At 47.6% G+C, this 22,719-nt stretch overlaps 1 pseudogene; it reads left to right on the plus strand.

Annotated features, from left to right (window-relative positions):
* Nucleotides 1-22,719, plus strand: part of LOC112171745 — a 91,971-nt pseudogene that overhangs the window by 54,211 nt on the left and 15,041 nt on the right.

Genomic DNA, 22,719 nt, shown 5'->3' on the forward strand with positions numbered 1-22,719 from the left:
CACTGTACCTACATGTGCCAGCACGAGCATAATTAGCTATAATGAGCCACGCTCATTGTACCGCCAGAGGTACCGACTCCCGCCAAAGGGATGACCTGCGAAGGCACGGCCAGGCAGGCTACCGCGTAAGCCCTGGACCGCACCCAGATCACCGCTGACGCGCCGCCACGCGCCGCGTCAATATAGCATCAGAAGCTCCAGATGCTGGGAATCGAAGCACATAAGTCCCACATCGGAAACAAGAAGAAGATCAACCTCTTCCTCAACTATAAAATGTTCTCTCCTCTCTCCTCATTAATTACGCAATTACTACTCATTTATTGTTATGCTGCGCATATACAGTGACTGACTTAGGCATCGGAGAAGTGAAGACCGCCCAACGCGGTCTCCCTCTGACGCCCTGTCTATCGTGTTGCAGCAAACAGGAATCACCTAATCCTAGGAGTAGTGGTCCGCCTACCGGACCACGCGTTAAGCAAGGAATCGGCTACCGCCGGACTTGAGCATTAACATTGACGCCGTCTGTGGGAAGCCTTGAACAAGAGGTCATCCCGCCACAATCACCATGACTAACGACAGCGGGGGGAACGCTGAAGAGCAGGCAGATCAATCCACCATTCCCCAACCCACCAACCCAGCGGTAGGCATCAACCGCGCGTTATTCACCACCCCGGTCAACCCCGGCGGTGCGACAAACCCAAGTAGCAGCCTCCCGCCAGGCCAAGACCTCGCCTCCCTATACGAGCTGGCACTGGTGGATCTTCACAAGGCGAACAGAGAACGTGAACAAGAGCGCAAGGAAAAGGCCGAAGCCCAGAGGCAGGTGGCCACGCTGGTGTCCCGCTTCGATGAGCTAAAGAAAACACTGAAGGCAACCGCCAACCCGGCACGAAGTGAGCAGTCACGAAGCACCAGGCATAGCCGACCCGGCACGGGAGCATTGATACCAGCACCGGTCGTACACATGCAGGTCCCGTTGCACCCACCAGAGCTAGCGGGAATGGGACCACCCCCTGCACCTCAGCTAATGTTGGAACAGGAAGCGGAGTCATCACTGCACACCCACCGCTCGAGACCTAGGGCGAGAATAGAGGGAAACCTGCCCGCTCCCAGGCGAGGATCAGTTCAGCGAAGTACCCGCCTAGACCCCGCAGGCGACGCAACCGCTCAAATACTGGAAAGGATGCAGCAGCTGGAACAAAGGTTAATCCGGGCGGAATCAGGCACCCCGGCACCAGCTTCAAACCCACTTTTCGCGGCCAGGCCAGGACCATTTACCGCTGCAATTTTGCTGGCCGTCAGACCGGCGTATGCAAAGACCCTGTGCCACTTGTTCAGTGAAACGCTGGACAATGAGGCAATGAATTGGTTCTTCGAATGCCCACCGGGATCCATTGACTCATTTCAGGCATTATCGCATGCTTTCCTTTCTCGGTTCATCCTACTGTCCGCCGGGCACCACAACACAAGCCAACTGTTCAACGTCAAACAGGGTACGGAGGAGACACTGAAGGCGTTCGTCACAAGGTGGCGAGCGGTAGCATCTCAGTGTCGTGATCTCGATAAAACAATGGCTTCGGCGGCTTTTAAGCAGGGACTCCTCAAAGGGCCATTTCTCTATCACCTCAACTACAATCATCCAAATGCGGTATACGACCACCTCATGAGTGAGGCGGTCATTCATGCCCAAGCAGAATTCATCACATATGGGGAGGCCCCACCGCCACCAGCGGCATTGGCAAAGTCGACACAACCCTCCTCCAGTCAGCAGGGGACCGCTAATAAAACTTCTACACCGCCAACTGACAAGAAGAGGGAGTGGCAGCAGGGTCAGTACCAAAACAAGCGGCAAAAGGATCAGCACTACAAGGGAAACCGCCCATCCCATGGGGACAACCGCAACAAACATGCGGAGTCTTCCCAACGGTATGCAGTGTTTACAGTCCTCACGGCTTCACATGAAGAAATATACAATCATTGCAAGGATCAGATCCCACCGCCGCCCCCGGGAAAATACCCAAAAACAGGAAAGCCAAGGAACACCTGCAGGTGGTGCAAATACCACGAGGACAGCGGTCACAATACCAACAGCTGCAACGCCCTCAAAACGGCCATTGAGACCTTGTACCTGGACGGCAAGCTTGAGCAGTTCAAGGTACGCCAACCGCCACCTGTGATCGCCGATATTGAGCCCATGGGCCGCATCAACACAATCGACGGAGGTGCTCCAATCACCAGCATGTCTCACAGAGCTAGAAAGCGTTATGCGCGAGCTAACCACCCAAAGGAATTCTGCAACATCCGCTACGAAAGATCCGCCAAACTCCCAAGGTCTAGCTGGGAACCCATTACCTTCTCAGAGGAGGAGGAACGCGGAGTACATCTGCCCCACGACGATCCTTTCTTGATTGACGCTATTCTAGGCAAAATGTCAGTGGGAAGAATCCTGGATGTTATATTCAGTGGTTGTTACAACAACCTTAAGAGGAACAGAAAATTGCTCCAAGATCATGAACCACTGCTCAGCTTCTCCGGTGACATCACGCAACCGCTGGGCTCTGACTATATGCGGCTCGTTATGGGTACTAGTCCATATATGGCTGAAATACATACGGAGTTCATAGTTATCGATTGTTTCAGTTCATACAACGCCATCATTGGTCGGCCAACGCTCAACAAACTCAAGTGCATCATCGCCGGGTACATGCTGCTCATGAAATTCCCCACACCCAACGGCACAGGATGTGTCAGGGGAAGTCAACAATTGGTACGCGAGTGTTATTCTACTACCATAGCACAATCGGCCCGCCGCCACGAGATCCTAGCGGTAGGCAGTCAGGCACCGCCACAAAACATTTTTGAGGACCCCAGGGAGGATGAAAAGAAGTACGTAAGGAAGGAGCCGGTCAACCCAGAAACATCACTGAGGGTTGTCAGCATCTCGGACGAGCACCCTGAGCGGACGGTCCGCATAGGCGCTCAATTGGACCCAGAGCTGGCGGCGGAGCTCACTCAGTTCCTACGTGACAACGCTACAGTCTTTGCCTGGTCATATGCAGACATGCCAGGTATCTCCCCTGAAATCATCTCACACAAGTTGAGCATCAAACCATCCTTCTACCCTATCAAACAGAAACGCAGAGCCTTCGACGAAGAAAAGTACCGCGCTATCAGAGAGGAGGTTGCCAAGCTCCAGGGCATTGGGTTCATCCGCCAGGTCATCTATCCCCAGTGGATTTCCAACCTGGTTATGGTCAAAAAGGCTAGCGGCAGGTGGAGGATGTGCGTCGACTTCAAAAACCTTAACAAGGCATGCCCGAAAGACAGCTTCCCATTACCCCGCATCGATCAACTCGTCGACGCAACCGCTGGACACGAGCTTCTCAGCATGATGGATGCTTTTTCCTGTTATAACCAGATCAGGATGCATCCCGACGACCAGGAATGCACCACCTTCACCACCGACAAAGGCCTGTATTGTTACAATGTGATGCCTTTCGGTTTGAAAAACGCAGGGGCAACTTATCAGCGGCTGATGTACGCCATGTTCGCGGAACATCTGGGCAAGATAATCGAGGTCTACGTAGACGACATGTTGGTCAAGAGTATAAAGGCCAACGGACATGTGGCAAATCTGAAAATCATAATAACCATCCTCTTGGCCTACGGCATGCGCCTCAACCCGGAGAAATGTTTCTTTGGCGTCACCGCCAGCAAATTTCTGGGATATATTGTCAGTGAGCGGGGCATCGAGGCCAACCCTGACAAGGTACAGGCCATCCTCAACCTGAAGGACCCAGAATGGAAGGTGCACGTCCAATGCCTCCAGGGCAAGCTAACCGCCTTGTCTCGATTCATCTCCAGACTGACCGACAGGTGTGCCCCATTTTTTAAAGTTCTCAAAACAACCCACAAGAAGGTCATCGATTGGAACCCAGAGTGCCAGGCGGCATTCCAAGGCCTGAAGGAATACCTGGCGGCAGTTCCACTCCTCTCCATTCCTGTCCAAGGAGAAACATTGTACATTTATCTAGCGGTGTCTCAGTCAGCGGTGAATTGCGCTGTCGTCCGGCGGGAAGGCCAGGACGAGCTCCCAGTGCACTGTCGTCCGGCGGTGAGTTGCTCTTTCCTTCCGCGGCGCCGCCTCGCTCGCCGCGCCAGTCCCCGCCTGAACAGCTGGCAGCCCGTCACCACCAAGATGAGAGTGGTGCGGCATTGGCAGCACCACTGGAACCTTTGATGGACTCAGCGCCAGCGTGTCGGGGTCCACCACCGTTTTCTGCGCTGCCAGCCTGGAAGCATACATGGCCTCCAGGAAGTTGTCTATTTCAGCGCGGTCCATCGCTTTCTTGAAGGCGTCACGGCTGGCCTTGTTGCCCGGAGGAGTCTCTACAAAGGTACATAATGGCAAGCCGGTCAATATGAGGCAACGTCACAAAACGTGCAGTTCAGCGGAGAGTACTTACCAACAGCACGCGTCAGTTGTTGCGCTACCAGCAGCTCCCACCCGGTAAGGAGACGGAAGTCCAGTAAGTTGTGATTCCGCCAACAACCCCAGATGCGTGCTACGCGGCACTCTTCCTCACGAGTCAGGTTGTACTGCAACCCCGCTGCACAAAAAAGGTCATTATCAGTAAAAAAAAAAAGAAAAAAAAAAAGGGAAAAACAGAAACCCTGCCAGTCATGTTCAGCGGAAACGACAAACAACCTCGGACGGGCTGAAACTCTGAATTAATTCTAAATGACGGCTCCCCCTCGTTAGACCCCGCTTGGTACTCCCACCCCGCTGTGGCGATGCAAAACGAACCCCGCCAGTACGACATTGAGTCCCGCAGGTTCTTGATCAGCTTGGGCGCTCCTTGGCGACGACTGAGGTTTACCTGCCCTCTACAACCCTGGCGCTTCACGTACACCAGTTCGTAGAAGTGTAATACCTCCGCCACGGTCGGTCCTTCGCAACCAGACAACCTCCACAGTGAGTTCAACGCCAGCAACAACCGCCACATGTTAGGGCACACTTGCCCAAAGGCGATGCCGAACTCACACACCAGGATCTGTAGGTTGGGCACCAGCGGCAGGGTCACTCCCTCGCGGAATATAGCCTCATGTACCGCGGCGTGGCCCACTGGCAGAATCGAAGCCTTCTCCTCTACCGTCGGGGGACGCAGCTTCACCACGCCGGGCAACCGGAACACCCGCTTCAGCCTGTTAACGGCAACCGCTGTCATCCTACCTCCCTCCTCGTCAACGGGGGTGCCGTCCTCGAACACCCACGCCGACTCGGTGTCCTCTCCCGCTGCACCCCCTCCGCCAGCGGAACCGCTGGCGGCACTATTACTTTCTAGCCGCTCTTCATGCAGAGTATGTGCAGCAGCAGCCTCCCCCGCCCTAGAACTCTCCTGACGAGATGAACGATTCATATCTACGTCCCACGGAATGGTCTGTAGCGGTTCGACCTCTAGCGGTTCTGGCAGTGAGGTTCCTGCACGGGCAGACGAACGCAACGAGTCAATAAAATTTCTATCCGCCACGCTGAACGATACTTCAGATCCGGAATCCTCACTGCTCGAAATCTCTATGACATCGGCCATCCCAAAACCCTAAAACCCAAATCAGTTAGCTCACACAAAGATCTAACCTACCCCTATATCAGTCAGTGCCCAAGAACATTAAGAACACTCAAACCCAGAAAATGCCAAAACAAGAACAAACGCACTCAAACCCAGATTCGACCATCTAGAAAAGCCCTAACAACCCCAATTCTGTCAATCACAACCACCTTTTCCCCAAACACACCCTCACAGTACGTCGACAAATAGCATATCACAGAAACACCCAAAACCCAGAAATTCACCGACGCAGACACCCAATGAAACAGGGAAATAGGCCATAATACCAACCTTAACAGTGGAAGCCTCTGACAGCAGTGTGTACACTAGGCTTCGAAGCCGGAGATGGTCGGTTTTTCCACGCACGAAAACTCGCCAATATCACCTCACCTTTCTTCTCCGATCTCAGACACAGAACACTTGAAGACGACGAAGGCACAGTTCAAAGTTTAGAGCAGTGCCAAATATGCTACCTTCCCCCCCTTTTATGTCAACGTCAAACAATCCCACGCCGTCCGTTTGAGAAACGACATTGAATGCCAGCCGCACACGTGTCCCACAGCTGCAGTTACTCTCCGGATTAACCGAGGCGTTGCCTCGGTTACGAAATCCATCATTACTCGACATTACTGGCGAGGAGACGGCTCGGCGAAGGAGGCACGCCTCCGCACGCTAACCCTTTAGGGGTTCGCCACGTGTCCACCACCATCGGGCGAAGCGTCCAGTAGAAGCCACAACTTTTGGGGGAAAGGCGCCAAGTATCGAAGTCCGCTGAGCGAAACCCCGCTAGCGGAACTTCTCACTTGTCACCTTCCAAGTATCGAAGTCCGCTGAGCGAAACTCCGCTAGCGGAACTTCTCACTTGTCAGCTTCCAAGTATCGAAGTCCGCTGAGCGGAACCCCGCTAGCGGAACTTCTCACTTGTCAGCTTCCAAGTATCGAAGTCCGCTGGGCGAAACCCCGCTAGCGGAACTTCTCACTTGTCATCTTCCAAGTATCGAAGTCCGCTGAGCGAATTCCCGCTAGAGACTTCCACTTGACAATTTGCAAGGGGCAGCCTCGGCTATACATGGCACTGCCGGCAGAACCCCCTCCATCTTGCAAACCCCGTGCGTTGCTGAGCGCAGTTCCGCTCAGTAACCACCGCCGAACACGTCTACCCGACGCTGTTTCTTGCTACGTCCAGCGGGGGGTATCCGCCAGCGGCGAATCCCGAGGCTATGCCTCATTCTGATAACGACCGCCATGCGGCGTTACGGTTAGATCGTCCCTACGGGACACAGGGACTTGTCAACAGTCTACGACGACCCTGATCAGGTATGTTGACCCCCGCCACTTGGGTACTAAGATTGGGCTCGCTACCCAACACCTTCTGCTCCGCGCAGTTTCCCCTCAACAAACAATTTGCCGACCATCCGGAGGTCCGTCTTGGCTAGGGAGTGGGGAATCCCTGGCGGGCCTGGCAGGGGCCCACCCGAAAGGGTATAAAGCGTTTGCTCAGTAAAGCCATGGTTGACAACGCACTGACGCTAATTATGCTGTTGCAAGTCTAGCGGAAGTAACGCTTCACACCGCCGATCAACTTCCCAACCAAGATTGCCCTCCTTGACTGGGGACTTGGGGGACTTGTACCTACATGTGCCAGCACGAGCATAATTAGCTATAATGAGCCACGCTCATTGTACCGCCAGAGGTACCGACTCCCGCCAAAGGGATGACCTGCGAAGGCACGGCCAGGCAGGCTACCGCGTAAGCCCTGGACCGCACCCAGATCACCGCTGACGCGCCGCCACGCGCCGCGTCAATATAGCATCAGAAGCTCCAGACGCTGGGAATCGAAGCACATTATGGGAATTTGCGATTATGGATCAGACATTTTTTTATTATTATTATTGAGAAACCTCCATTGATAGAAACCCAAAGAGGAGATAATTACATCAAGTGATCAAGAAGACTAAATAAAAAATACATCTAGCTCAATATGAAGACCTGAAGGGTTGAGCAGAATATGCTGTTCGAAGTAATGCTCTTTGGAGTCAAAAACATCTCCTCTGTTTCTTCTAGTCCTAGATCTTACCTAAACACTAATCGACCTTGCCTTCTAAAAACCATTAGATTCGAGGGAAGAGAAAGTCTTGAGAATTGTTGGTTTTGATGAAAATGCCCTCAGATGATGTTCTAATTAGGTGGCTTCTCCCTTTTCATTTTGCAAGCGAGACAGTCTCCGCTAAGCGCAACACCGCTAGCGGAACTTCTCCATTTTCATCTTGCAAGCGCGGAACTTCTCCCTTTTCATCTTGCAAGCGGGACAGTCTCCGCTAAGCGCAACACCGCTAGCGGAACTTCTCCATTTTCATCTTGCAAGCGGGACAGTCTCCGCTAAGCGCAACACCGCTAGTGGAACTTCTCCCTTTTCATCTTGCAAGTGAGACAGTCTCCGCTAAGCGCAACACCGCTAGCGGAACTTCTCCCTGTCGTCCATTAGGCAGAATACTCTCCGCTGACCTCAACACCGCACGTAGAGTTCACAAAGAGATCCCCGTGATGCTTCTAACAGCTCTCAATCGGCGGAGGCATATTCGCCAACGGCGCTTCCCGAGGCAACACATCACTCTAACAATGACTGCCACGTGGCGTTGCAGTCAAGCAATGTCCCTCCGAGACCAGTAAGGGGACATGTCAACAGTCTTCGACATCCCTGATCAGGCACGTTGACTCCCGACACTAGGGTACCAAGATTGGGCTCGCTACCCAACACCCTCTACTCAGCGCAGCTTCCCCTCAACAAACAATGTACCGGCCAAAACGGAGGTCTATCTTAGCCAGGGAGTGGGGGACTCCCTGGGGGGGCCTAGCTGGAGCCCATTCGAAGGGTTATAAAGCGTTCGCTTAGTGAATCCATGGTTGACAACACACTTACGCTAATTATGCTTTTGCAAGTCTAGCTGAAGTAACGCTTCAACCTCTAGGCAACTCCCTAACCAAGATTGCCCTCCTTGACTGGGGACTTGTACTTACACGAGCATTTGCCAAGCATATTTAGCTATAATAAGCCACGCTTATGCTACCGCCAGCGGTACTAATTCCCGCCAGCGGGGTGACCTAAGAAACACAGCCAAGCAGGCTACCGCCTGAGCCCTGGCTCACCCCCAGATCACCGCAGACGCGCCTAGTCAAGATGGCATCAGAAGCTCCAGAAGATGGGAACTGAAGCTCCAGAAGATGGGAACTGAAGCACATCAGTCCCACATCGAAAACATGGAAGAGATCAACCTCTTCCCCATCTATAAAAGGTTTTCTCCTCTCTCCTCATTAATTACGTATTTACTACTCACCTATTGTTACTCTGTCAATATAAATACATTGACTAACTTAGGCATCGGAGGAGAGAAGACCGCCCAACGCGGTCTCCCTCTGACGCCCTTTGTACTTCACTTGACAGGTAGCGGAAGTCATCACGTCATTTGAGTAGTGGTCCGCCCATCGGACCAGCGTTAGTAAAGATTAGGCTACCACCCAATCTTAAACATTAACACACAATAATGATTAAAAAGTAACTTGCTTGTTGTGTGTATTGGGCCTGACATTCATACAGAGGCTAATTGCTGCTTCTTGTTCTTGAAAAATATGGGGTTGGTGCATGGTCATGATTCATGAGCTTATAATTAAATCGATTCACACAGGATGGCAAATTTCAGTGTTTTATTAGCATTACCATGAACTATATTATTTTTGAGCTATTTTGTTTCTTTTTTATTACGATGCTACCTGGGTTTTTGTTCTGTTCTGAAACCGTGCTTAATGAGAACCTTGTGTATAGGTTAGAAGACATGTTGACACGTTAAGGACAACCGCGCAATTTAACCCTGCAAAATGTAGTTGTCAGTATAGAATAAGTAGGGATCATTCTAGCCGGGGATTGAGAGTACACCTGTAATTGCAAAAACAGATAAATAATTAATAAAAGTAGAAAGTATAATTTACAAAAATAAAACAAAGAATAGAAATATATACAAGTTAATGTAAAAAGGGGGTTTTAGGACTTTTAAATAAAAAATTAAAAGAAACAAAAATAAAAATGTAAAATACATATACAAGGGGTGAAACGCAAGGAACAAAGATCAAAACCACAATCATATGAAAGATATCCGATTACTATTCCTATAGTTGATTATCTATGTCATGAGAAAGAAGTTGACCATGTGAAACGTTAGAAAGCAAACGATTTCCCATATTTTACTTTCCTTCAATATTTAATCTAAGTGAAAGCACCTAAATTAAACCTATTGAACATGCAATCATAGTCTAGAAAGCTAGCTAATCAAGAACACATTCAACGCATGAAGAACAAAGAAAGGATGTCAACCAAAGTGCACAACCTAGTATGAAAAAGTTCATCTATTTGCAATCCTCCTTAATTGATTTCGACTTTTGTCCAAAATCTTTACTACTTATGAAATAGGTTCACAAAACTATTAGGTGAATTGTTTACCTAAATCTAGCTCCAATTACATGCATATATCCTAAGTTGGCCACCAAAGAACACATACATATAAAAGTTTTCTGTAATCCAAAATCAATCAAGTAATCTCACATAAGCAACATAGAAATCAACATATAGAAATCACAACTTTATTTCAAAACATATAAACGGGTTTTAAACTTTGCCCTTAACGTCATGTTAACTAGAATTCATAACTCTACGAATCAAATAAAGGAAACAAAAGAAAGTATAAAATACACCATGAAAGATGAATGACAAAGCCTTGAGACGAAGAACTTAAAGATCTTTGAAAGCAAGCAATCTTCTAGGGACGACACAAGGGTGGATGGCGGGTAGGATCTTGACGTATTGCATGCCATCTTCTCCTCCTTGGTTGAGACGCAAAGCTTCTGAAAACTAGAGAATGGAGAGAATTTTTGGTGTTTAGAATTTTCTGAGGGGAAGAGATGTGTGAAGTGGTCTAGAGAGGGGGGTATATATAGGGGAATGGCAAAGTCTTCTCCAAGTTTCATGAATCTTCTTTTAATTTCCAAGAAATTTTTTGGTTGCTCCACACAGCTTCAACCAATCAATTAGAGCCATGTCAGCCCTACTATGTCATCCAACCAATTAAAAAGCTCCAAAATAAGTCCATAATCTTTTAAAATATATTATTTCCAAAATTCCCAAGATTTTATCTGATTTTTCTCTAAATTTTAGGCCAAAATACTCTTGAGTGAAAGTAGGAATGAATCTGGACTTGTTTTAGACCTTTTCTTCCTTAAATCTCTCTGTGGCTTCATTATCCTTGATCCTCTCTTAATTTTTGACTTTAACTCCATGATTTCCATCCATTTTTCACGGCAAAATATATATTCTCCCCAAAAATATCTCTTTTACGTCCAAAATCCCTAAATCAATTGGGCTTTTTCCTATTTTGCCGAAATCCACATTTAATCTAGAAGGATCTTGGGCTTTCTTGAGTCTTCTTCAAGCCATGTGGTCTTCTAGTGCCTTTAGGACTCCTCTCTCAACACCATTTTTCTTTATTTTTCCGACAATGCTTCCTAGTAGGGCTTAGGAGTCTTGCTTTGACAAAGTTTTCTCTTTTGAACAGGAATCAGGATTTCCTGGCTGGACCAGGAAAACTTCATTTATTTATTTCAGCTCATTTTTGCAACCCTTGTGCCTTGCCTTAGCCCTTCCCAACATTCACTAGCTTTTCTTTCTCCTTTAGGCTCATTTCAGCTCCATTTGCTCCATGAGACCTAAAAATAGAAACTTTTATTAAAATTACTAAAAATAGAAACTTCCTAAAGATAGAAAATTTCCTAAAGAAGAATAAGGAAATAATTAAGTAAATATGAGGAAATAACAATTAAAACGTCGCATTAAAATGCTTCTATCACATGTGGCTTAATGACAACCAGATAGAGTCAATTGAAGGCGTTGCTGAAGCTGTTGTTGGTTTAAGAGAGAAGCTGGCTACTATAGTTGCAATACAAGTGCCTTTCATGACTCCTTAATATTCGCCAATATCAAAGTAGTGAATATCTCTCCGAAAAGTGAAATTATTTGTATGTTGTGTTCTCATGGATGATATTTGCAGGCCAATGTCCAGGATTCTTGCTTCATATGACTAATTCGATGGACGGCCAGTATCAAGAGGATATGCTCTATAAAGTGGTTGCTAGAGTTTATAATGTTGGCTGAATTTTCATGTTATTTAGACCACTTGCTAGTCTTACGATACTCCTTTTCCTTTCTTACTAATTTTATGAGGTGATGTTGAGATTTTAGATTTTCGTATATGACTCTCTGATTGTATTCTCTTGTAATTGTGAGATCTCGAATTTTCAACTTATCAACGTATCAAAGCTTTCACTTCTTCCCTTGGGATGTGAAGAATTTGCATTACAGTTGATTCGCCTAATAGGCCTGTTGAATGAACATTTCTCATGTAAGCGTCAAACTATAAGGTGCACTTTTCTTTACAAGGCAGAGTATCAAGTGAAACAACCTTGATCAAATTTATTGTTATAACAGTACTGTACAATGGATTAAACACTGGGTGAACGAAACCAATGGGAGCCATTTCACTAATTTGTAGGATTGCATTGGTGCTATCGGTGATGTTCATGTTCAAGCTTCGATATCTTCATGTGATCAAGTGTCATACGTTGGAAGAAAAGGGATACCCACCCAAAATGTAATGGCTATATGCAACTTCGACATGCAATTCACATTTGCATGTGCAGGGTAGGAAGACACCGCCCATGCAATTCTCATTTTGATATGGTTACATAATCAAAAAATAAAATTATGTATTTTAGTAGCATATCTTAGCATGTATGACCATTTTTGTAATTATACCCAGCCAAAGTACTTTTTCTTTGCAACTTACCAAACACCTAGAAATTGCTTTTCGTCCCCGTGGTAGGCTCAAATTAAATATAGATGGGCCTTCAAGGCCAACAATGAGAAGGGGGGTATTGGAGTAATGGTGCGGGACGACAAAGGGCTGTTTCGTGGGGCTTGGTCTAAATCGATATCACATTTGGGGTCTGCTTACCACGGTGAGGTTGAGGCCTGTAGAGCGGCGTTGTTATTGGCAATGCACTAGTGATGGCAGGAGATCGAGATTGAAAGCGATTGCTCAATGTTGGTTACTGCCCTTAACCAACAAGTGGAGGACAACTTTGAAGTTAGTCGGATTCTTGACGATTGTAGAGAACACATGCAAACTTTTGTTTTTATTCGAATTCGACACATTTATCGTGAAGCAAATATATTGGTTCACTTTGCTAGTTTAGATCCTGTTGTGGATCTTTCTTTAGTTGAGGCTCATGATTTATTACAGGATGTACTCTATGAGGATATGTGTAACACAACTAGGCATGCTTGGGGTATAGGTATTACGTCACCCCCCCCCCCCCCTCCCCCGGGGTGTCAAAATAGTAATAATAATGATATGGGCGTGGGGCTGAGCCTCCCAGCTTGACTGGGTTCCAAACCCCATTATTCAAAAAAAAAAATTGCTTTTCGTTCTCACAGCACTTTTAAAAACAGTTTACCAAACACCTCAGCTGCTTCTTCTCACAGCAAGTTCTGAAGTGTTTTTTTCTCACAGCAAGTTCGGAAGTGCTTCTTCTCACAGCACAACAATCCGAAACTAAGTCTTAATGTTCTACGAGTGGAGGGTACAGAGTGCAGCAACAACACATTGCATACATTGCGCCAAGGTGTGAATTCAACTTTTTTTTTTTTAATCTGTTATGTTCAATTCATAATTCATTTTTCTTTTCTTTTTAATTTAACACAGAATGGTCGCAAAGTGGAATTAATTAGGCAAAGGTTAACATATTGTATATTTTCTTTAAATTTTGTTCTTTTATTGATGGAATTTTGATTTGTCTCCACTATATTTGCTAAGCCTATAGGAATTTTAATGAGTAAAGTTGGATCAGTTGCTCTTAATTAACTATTTATGAGTTGCTTGATTGTGGCTCAAGTATCTTGGAATTTCAGTAATTATTAAATATATACTTAGTTGATTCTGGTTCTAGTAATCTGTAGTCATTAACACTATAATACATCAGGAAGAAATGGAAGCAAGTATTGAAGCTGCTCCAAATGGAGCCATAGAAAATCAGTACGTTGTATTAGAAACTTCACTGATGGAGGAGTTGGATATGTTGTGTACTTACATAAGCATTTGCAAGCATAATTAGCTATAATGAGCCAATAATGAGTCACGCTCATGATACAGCCAGCGGTATCAACCACCGCCAACTGTGTGACCTACGGAAACACAGCCAAACAGGCTACCGCCTGAGCCCCGGCTCACCACCAGATCATCGCTGACAAGCCGCCACCCGCCGCGCCAAGTTAGCATCAAAAGCTCCAGAAGCTGGGAGCTGAAGCACATCAGTCCCACATCGAAAACATGGAAGAGCTCAGCCTCTTCCCCACCTATAAAAGGTTCTCTCATCTCTCCTTATTAATTACGCATTCACTACTTACCTATTGTTATTCTGTTAATATAAATACATTGACTAACTTAGGCATCGGAGAAGAGAAGACCGCCATACTCGGTCTCCCTCTGACGCCTCTTTATATTTCACCTGACAAGTAGCAGAAGCTCTGAAAACACTGCAAGTAGCGGTCCGCCCATCGGACCAGCGTTAACAAAGACTTAGGCCACCGCTCAATCTTAAACATTAACATTGGCGCCATCTGTGGGAACCCTTGAACAAAAGGCCATCCCACCACAACAATCACCATGACTAACGGTAGCGGGGGAAACGCTGAGGAGCAAGCGGATCAATCTGCCAACCCCCATCCCACCAACCCCGCGGCTAACGTTAACCCAGCGGTTAACGTTAACCGAGCACTATTTAACACTCTGGTCAACCCTAGCGTGGAACCCCAGGGCTCATCCCAGGTCCCGCTGACCCAGACTGCAGCGGAGTCACGACCAAGCAGCAGTCGCCCACCAGGCCGGGATCTCACCGCTATGTATGAGGTGGCATTGGCAGACCTCCACAAGGCGAATAGGGAGCACGAACAAGAGCGCATAGAGAAGGCTGAGGCCCATAAGCAGGTGGCCACGCTGATGTCAAAATTAGACAAGCTGAAAAGGGCGCTGGAGGCAAATGCTAACCCAGCGCAGAGCGAGCAATCACGGAGCACCAGACGTAGTCGACCCAATACCAGCGGATTGGTACCCATACCAATCATACAAATGTAGGTACCGCCGAACCCACTAGAACTATTGGGAATGGGCCCACCTCCCCTGCCCCGCCTAATGATGGAACATGAAGCGGAGGCACAGCCGCACACCAACAGCTCGGCAACTAGGGCCAGGAACGAGGGCAATCCACCTATCCCCAGGCGGGAGCTGGTTCAGCGGAATCTCCAGGCAAGGCCCACTGGAGACACAACAGCCCTAATCCTAGAGAGAATGCAGCAATTAGAGCAAAGGCTAATCCGGGCAGAGGCAGGCGCCCCAACGCTAATCCCAAATCCGCTCTTTGCGTCCAGACCAGGACTATTCACCGCCAGGATCTTGCAGGCAGTCAGACCAGCATATGCAAAGACGTCAAAGATGTCACACTACAGCGGTATGACTGACCCCTTCGTCCACATGGACACCTTCAAAAAGGTCACTAACAACAAGGGATTTGATGACGCCACCCTCTGCCACTTGTTCAGTGAAACATTGGATAGTGAGGCGATGAGTTGGTTCTTTAAGTGCCCACCGAGATCCATCGACTCATTCCAGGCACTATCAAATGCTTTCCTCTCTCGGTTCATCCTCCTAGCCGTCGGACATCACAACACAAGTCAGTTGTTCAACGTAAAACAGGGCGCCGAGGAGGCGTTGAAGGCATTTGTCACTAGGTGGCGGGCGGCAGCATCTCAGTGCCGCGATCTTGACAAAACAATGGCGTTGGCAGCCTTCAAGCAAGGACTCCTCAAGGAGCCATTTCTCTACCACCTCAATTACAATCACCTAAATGCCACGTATGACCACGTCATGGGCGAGGCAGTCATCCATGCACAGGCAGAATTCATTACATACGGAGAAACCCCACCATCGCCGCCAACACCGGCAAAGTTCGCTCAGCCCTCCTTGAGCCAGTAGGAAACCGCTAACAAAACCTTTGTTACACCGCCAACTGATAAGAAGAGAGAGTGGCAACAGGGCAACTACTAGAGCAAGCAGCAGAAGGACCAACATTACAACAAGGGCAACCGCTCATCCCATGGGGATAACCGTAAAAAACCGACGGAGTCCTCTCAGCGGTATGCAGTGTTTACAGTCCTCACAACCTCATATGAGGAGATATACGACCAGTGCGAGGACTAGATTCTGCCACCACCACCAAGAAAATACCCAAGGGTGGGGAAGCCCAAGAACACCGACAGGTGGTGCAAATACCACGAGGACAGCGGTCACAACACCAACAATTGCAATGCTCTCAAAACAGCTATTGAGACTCTGTACTGTGATGGTAAGCTGGAACAATTCAAAGTGCGCTAACCGACACCTATGGTTGCCAACATCGAACCCATGCGCTGAATCAACACCATCGACGACGGAGCTCCAATCACCAACATGTCTCATAGGGCAAGAAAGCGTTATGCACGCGCTAACCACCCCAAAGAAGTTTGCAACATCCGCTATAAGAGATCCGCTAAACTCCTAAGATCTGGCTGGGAATCCATCACCTTCTCGGAGGAGGAAGAGCACGGAGTATATCTGCCCCACGACGATCCATTCTTGATCGACGCCATACTCGACAAATGGTCAGTGGGAAGAGTCCTTGTTGACAGCGGATCCGTTGTCAATGTCATCTTCAATGGCTGCTACAAACAACTCCAGTGGAACATAAAATTGCTCCAGGACCACGAGCCACTGCTCAGCTTCTCTGGTGACGTCACACAACCATTGGGTTCTGACTACATGCTACTAGTTATTTGCGGTAGTCCATGTACGGCTGAGATACATACAGAGTTCATCGTGGTCGATTGCTTCAGTTCATATAACGCCATCATCGGTCGACTGGCACTGTTAACGTTAGAGTCCGCGGGGGTTTCTAGTTAGCTTTAGAGAGAGACACACACACACACACGAGAAGTATAGTGGTTCGTCTCCGCCTTAGCGGGAGACTACGTCCACTTGAATATTGTACTATGTGTGTTTGGGCCTTGCAGCCTAAAGGGGATTACAAAGTGTGTAATGGGATGTCGTGGAATGTGGGAGGAGAGTTCCTTTTATAGGTGAAGAAAGTCATCTCCTTTACATTTTCTTAGATGTTGGATGTAGAAATCACTATTCTAGTCTAGAAAGTATGTTTGTGAAGGCAACTTTGCAAGGCCGGAAAGGTGGCTTCCCGGCGAAGTATTTACCACTTCCGGATACCGTGGCGTAGCTTGAACATAGGGCTACGGATGCATGTCTTGGTTAGGTCTCACCATGGCTTGTGGGTGTCCCAAAGAGGGTGTTACTTATTCTTGGTGATGTAGCAAAGTAGCTTGCTAGTAGAGGTATCTACAAGTCCCTGAAGTCCCCAAGTAACAGGAGCTTCTTGGTTGGGGAGTTATAATCATGAAGTCATCAAGCATAAGTAACCGGGCGGCACGGAGCCCCTACAAGTCTCCAAACTCCGTAAGCAAGAAGGGACTCATTTAACCTGCACGATGAGACAAAAAACACGCATATGTAGAATGCTTTGTTGTATTGGTTACCGCTCGTATTAATGGAATGCGAAAAGAATTCGATTTGTAGCGAACAAAAAATGGTAGAAGAATTCAATATTCCATTAATGTGTATGAACATGTAAAATATTGGTAGTTGTATATGTGGATCTTATGGCCATATAACACGCACAATAGATAGTGGCAAGTGTAATGGGTGTCCATATAAAATTGTGGGAATAGTCCCAGTGACATTGTATGAAGCGTTTGTGAACTTGGGGCTTTAAGTAAGGCATGTTGGACATGATTGAGCAAGTTAAGTGTAGTTGAGTGTATAGGCGTTGTGCGAGCATGCGGGGCGTGGCCTAAGTGCAAGTCGTGACCATACTCGATACCCAAGCGAGTCGTAACCCGAGCAAGTCGTTTATCCGAGCATGTTTACTTAAGTCGTAAGTTCACAAACTTCTAGATGAATGTCACATGTTTATTTAATTGAATTGCAATTAAAATAGAAGCATGACATATGTGTATAGCATGTCCTTGTAGTAAAGTTGCTAATAACATTTTGTAAGCATGCTTAAGGGTCATGGAGACATGTATAGTCATGGCAAAGGCTCTATTTTCAAGAGCATAAAAGATAAGGTATAGTGACTTATCTTATGCTGATTTGGAGTAAGTTGGAGTTGAAATTAGCATAGGTACCCAAATCATGTTGGAGTTGTCCAAGCATGACGCTCCATTGTTTTGGCAGAAAGTGTTCCGATAATGTATGTCAACTCGTAGTTGAGGTTGAATGCTCGATAGAAATAATTGAATTTCCTTGAAACAAAATAGGTGATTAATATGCGGATTTGTAAAATCAACATCACTAATTTGCATATGTACTTTGCTAAAATTGTAAGTAAAGTGTATAAGCAAATGTAGTGTTTGAAGACAAAATGACATATTTAATTGTGTGCCACGAATATGAATTTCAAAGTGACAATGAAATGTTAAAGAAACATTTTGAATAATTCATCCAGTAAGTACTAGGCCTTGGAGCCTATATATAGATATTAAGCTGGACTAGATTGGGTTTGGACAAAGATTATTGCTATTCTTATTGTCAGCATGTGCAATTCTAATGCCAAGAAGCATATATGCTTCATATTATATGTCCATGTTGGTTGTTGATAAATTCTATTTAATCAAGAACTGAGCATGTTATATATGCATGGCAAAACAACATAGAGCCATTGTGCATGTTACGTAGCAACTCACATAAGACTTGTGCACTCCTTACTTGTGTATGTACGTGTACATATGAATCATAGATAGTTCAATTGGATGCATGTGCCAATTAATGCATAAGCATGTGAGCATGTGGGGGTCTGTTGATAGCCTTCTGATTGTTAAGTCACAATAATTACTATATCTATGAGGTGTCTAACTTAGGGCTCATGTGTATGGCATAGTGTTAATGTGTTGGACACGTGCAGTAAGACTACGTATAAAGAACATGTATGTGTGTACGAGCCACACATGTATGAGCATGTGCACTTGACAGATAGCGTACTAGGCCATTAATTATATAAGTAGGCATTGATCTATTTCAAGAAGACGAGCGAGAATTCTGAGAACTTAGCTTTTGGTGGAGCAACAGAATGAGCATGTCAACTCGATAGCTGCAAGTGGCCATGACCGGATCAAGTACGAAGGTGAGATGGAAACTTCATTACGGTCATTTGCCAAGGAAGTGGTTGTAGCCGTGAGCAAGACCAGTTAAGTTCAGTTGGCGGATGCAACTCCATTAAGCCCAGTTGACGGTAACGCGCCTCGTAGCAGAGTTTGAAGCAGCTGAGTTGGTGGTAGGATGCTCTTGCCTAGCGGAGGTGGGTAGCGGAAGCAGTTCAGGTCAGCGGTGGTGACAGGCGAAGGTTGCCAACGGAGGTGGCTAGCGAGGATTGGCCTTGGATGGGTGAGCCTGCAAATTGTTGCTGTGCGTATACTGGCGGTGCAGTGTCGGCGGTGGTTTAAGAACATCAGCAGAGACTTGACAAAGAAGATGATTGTTGATCATGGGTGCCCAAATCAAGTGGAGGCTGCTCAGCGGTGAATCTTTCCAGCAGTAAAGTTTGGAGGAGCGGGTTTAGCAGTTGGTGCTCAACGGAGGTTTAGCCGCTGGTTGTGGTCAGCGGTGAGGCTTGGTTAGCGGTGGTTCTCGGAGGAGGCTCCTAGCGGTAGTGTCTTGCTTAGAGGGAGATGGAGTTCAGCGGTGCTTGGCTAGCGGTAATGCTCGGCGGTGGCCCTCAGCGGTGCATCTCGGTGGTGAAGTTCCAGCTGCAATGGTAGCGGAACGGAGCTCCCAGCCAGCGGTGTACAGTTCAATGGGGATTTTGCTTGGGTCAGCAGTAGTGCTAGGGAGGCTGCTGCTGGTTGTTGGAGTGGAGCAAAGGTTGGCTAGCGGAGTTGTGCCACTGAGGGTGATGAGGCTGGCATTGATGATGATTGAAGAATGGTGATGGGTGTCCAGAGTGAATCGGCAGGATTTTTTTTTTTTTTGGCCTTTGACCACAGGTGCTGGGCGTTGACCACTTTTGGGTCAGTAAGGCTAGAGTTGACTTTATTGTTGTTGGCGTTGACCAGCCCTTTAAGTTGGCGGGGGACCTCATCTTGACCTGGAATTAAGCAACGAGCCCAAGTTGCACTTGATGCAAAATTTGCTTTTTGTTTTACCGCTAAGATAGGTAGTGGCGGATGTAAGGCTTGATTGAGAATACAAGGCAAGGAAGGTCGAGTCCTTCTAGCGCCAATGTTGACATTAGAGTCCGCGGGGGTCTCTAGTTAGCTTTAGAGAGAGAGACACACACACACACGAGAAGTATAGTGGTTCGTCTCCGCCTTAGAGGGAGACTACGTCCACTTGAATATTGTACTATGTGTGTTTGGGCCTTGCGACCCAAAGGGGATTACAAAGTGTGTAATGGGATGTCGTGGAATGTGGGAGGAGAGTTCCTTTTATAGGTGAAGAAAGTCATATCCTTTACATTTTCTTAGATGTGAGATGTAGAAATCACTATTCTAGTCTAGAAAGTATGTTTGTGAAGGCAACTTTGCAAGGCCGGAAAGGTGGCTTCCCGGCGACTATTTGCCACTTCCGGATACCATGGCGTAGCTTGAACATAGGGTTACAGGATGCATGTCTCGGTTAGGTCTCACCATAGCTTGTGGGTATCCCAAAGAGGGTGTTACTTATGCTTGGTGATGTAGCAAAGTAGCTTGTTAGTAGAGGTATCTACATGCACTTAACAAGCTCAAGTGCATCATAGCCGGGTACATGCTTCTCATGAAGTTCCCCACACCCAACGGGACAGAATGTGTGAAAGGAAGCCAACAGCTGACACGAGAATGTTACTCAACAACGGTCGCACGATCAGCACGCCCCCATGAGATCCTAACAGTAGGAAACCATATACCAGCGGCCAATATCTTTGAAGACCCTAGAGATGACGAGAAGAAATATGTCAAAAAGGAACCTGTCAACCCAGAAACATCCCTGAGAGTTGTCAGCATCTCCGATGAACACCCTGAGCGGACAGTCTGAATCCGCGCCCAGCTAGACCGAGAGGTAGCGGCTGAACTCACCCAGTTTCTACGTGACAATGTCGATGTCTTTGTGTAGTCCTACGCTGACATTCCAGGGATCTCCCCTGAGATCATCACACACAAGTTGAGGATCAAACCATCCTTCTATCCTGTCAAGCAACGGCGAAGGGCCTTTGATGAAGAGAGGTATCGGGCACTAGGAGAGGAAGTTGCCAAACTCCAGAACATCGGGTTGATCCGCCAAGTCAATTACCCTTAGTGGATTTCCAACCTGGTCATGGTCAAGAAACCTAGCGGAAAGTGGCGGATGTGTGTCGACTTCAAGGGCCTCAACAAGGCATGCCCCAAGGACAGCTTCCCGCTACCCCGCATAGATCAGTTGGTCGATGCAACCGCTGGACACGAGCTATTCAGCATGATAGACGCCTTCTCCGGCTATAATCAGATCAAGGTGCACCCCGAGGACCAAGAGTGCACTGCCTTCACCACCGACAAGGGCCTATACTGTTACAATGTCATACCCTTCGGTTTGAAGAACTCCGGTGCAACCTATCAGCAGTTGATGAATGCCATATTTGCTGAGCACCTCGGCAAGATAATAAAGGTCTACGTGGACGACGTGTTGGTAAAAAGCATCAAGGCCAGCGGACACGTGGCAAACCTCAGAATCATATTCGCCATTCTCTTAGCTTATGGTATGTGCCTCAACCCAGAAAAATATTTCTTTGGCGTCACCGCCAGCAAATTTCTGGGCAACATAGTCAGCGAACGGGGCATAGAGGCCAATCCTGAATAGGTGCAAGCCATCCTCAACATGAAGGCCCCGGAGTGGAAGGTACACGTTCATAGCCTCCAAGGAAAGCTAACCGCTTTCTCTCGGTTCATCTCAAGACTCACCTACAGATGTCTCCCATTTTTCAAAGTGCTGAAAAACACACACAAGAAAGTAATTAACTGGACCCCAGAGTGTGAGGCGGCATTCCAGAGCTTCAGGAATACTTGGCAGCCGTCCCACTTCTTTCCATTCCTGTACAGGGTGAGACATTATACATCTACCTAGCGGTATCCCTATCAGCGGTAAGCTGCGCCATCGTACGACTAGAGGGCCAGGAGGAGCTCCTAGTATTATACTCCGGCAGGGACATGAACGGGGCGGAGACGAGATATCCCCCTCTAGAGAAGCTCGCTCTTGCACTCATTTTCGCCGTTAGGCGCCTCCGCCAATACTTTCAGGCTCACACAATTCATGTCCTAACAAACCAACCGCTGAAGCAAATAATGCAGAACCTTGAGCACTCCGGGCGCCTCAGCAAGTGGGCCATCGAGCTCAGCGAGTTCGACATTGACTACAAGCCAAGGACCGCCATGAAAGGCCAGGCAGTGGCAGATTTCATCGCTAAACTCACCGAGCGTCAGGATGAACCCAACCTAGGGGCACAAGAGGCCAACACAGAAATGGTCACCGCTGGGGAACCAGCCCCCTAGCAGCGACTGGAACCTCCACCTAGAAGGCTCCGCCTGCGCCAAGGCCTACGGCGCTGGAGTCATCTTGACAGGACCAGGGGGACTAAATGTGGAATACGCATTAAAATTCAATTTCAAAGCCTCAAACAACATGGCGGAGTATGAAGCTCTCATTTCCGGCTTACTCCTCGCCATCGATTCAAGGGCTAACAGTGTCAACATATTTAGTGACTCTCAACTAGTCGTTAACCAGGTCAACGACAGCTTCCAGGCCAAAGACCAGCAGTTAGCGGCATACTTGGGGTACGTCAAGACACTACTCAAAAAATTCAAATTTCACACCATCACACAGATTCCCAGGAAAAGAATGCCAAG

This window comes from Rosa chinensis, chromosome 6, assembly GCF_002994745.2.
Source record: "Rosa chinensis cultivar Old Blush chromosome 6, RchiOBHm-V2, whole genome shotgun sequence".
NCBI classification, from domain to species: domain Eukaryota; kingdom Viridiplantae; phylum Streptophyta; class Magnoliopsida; order Rosales; family Rosaceae; genus Rosa; species Rosa chinensis.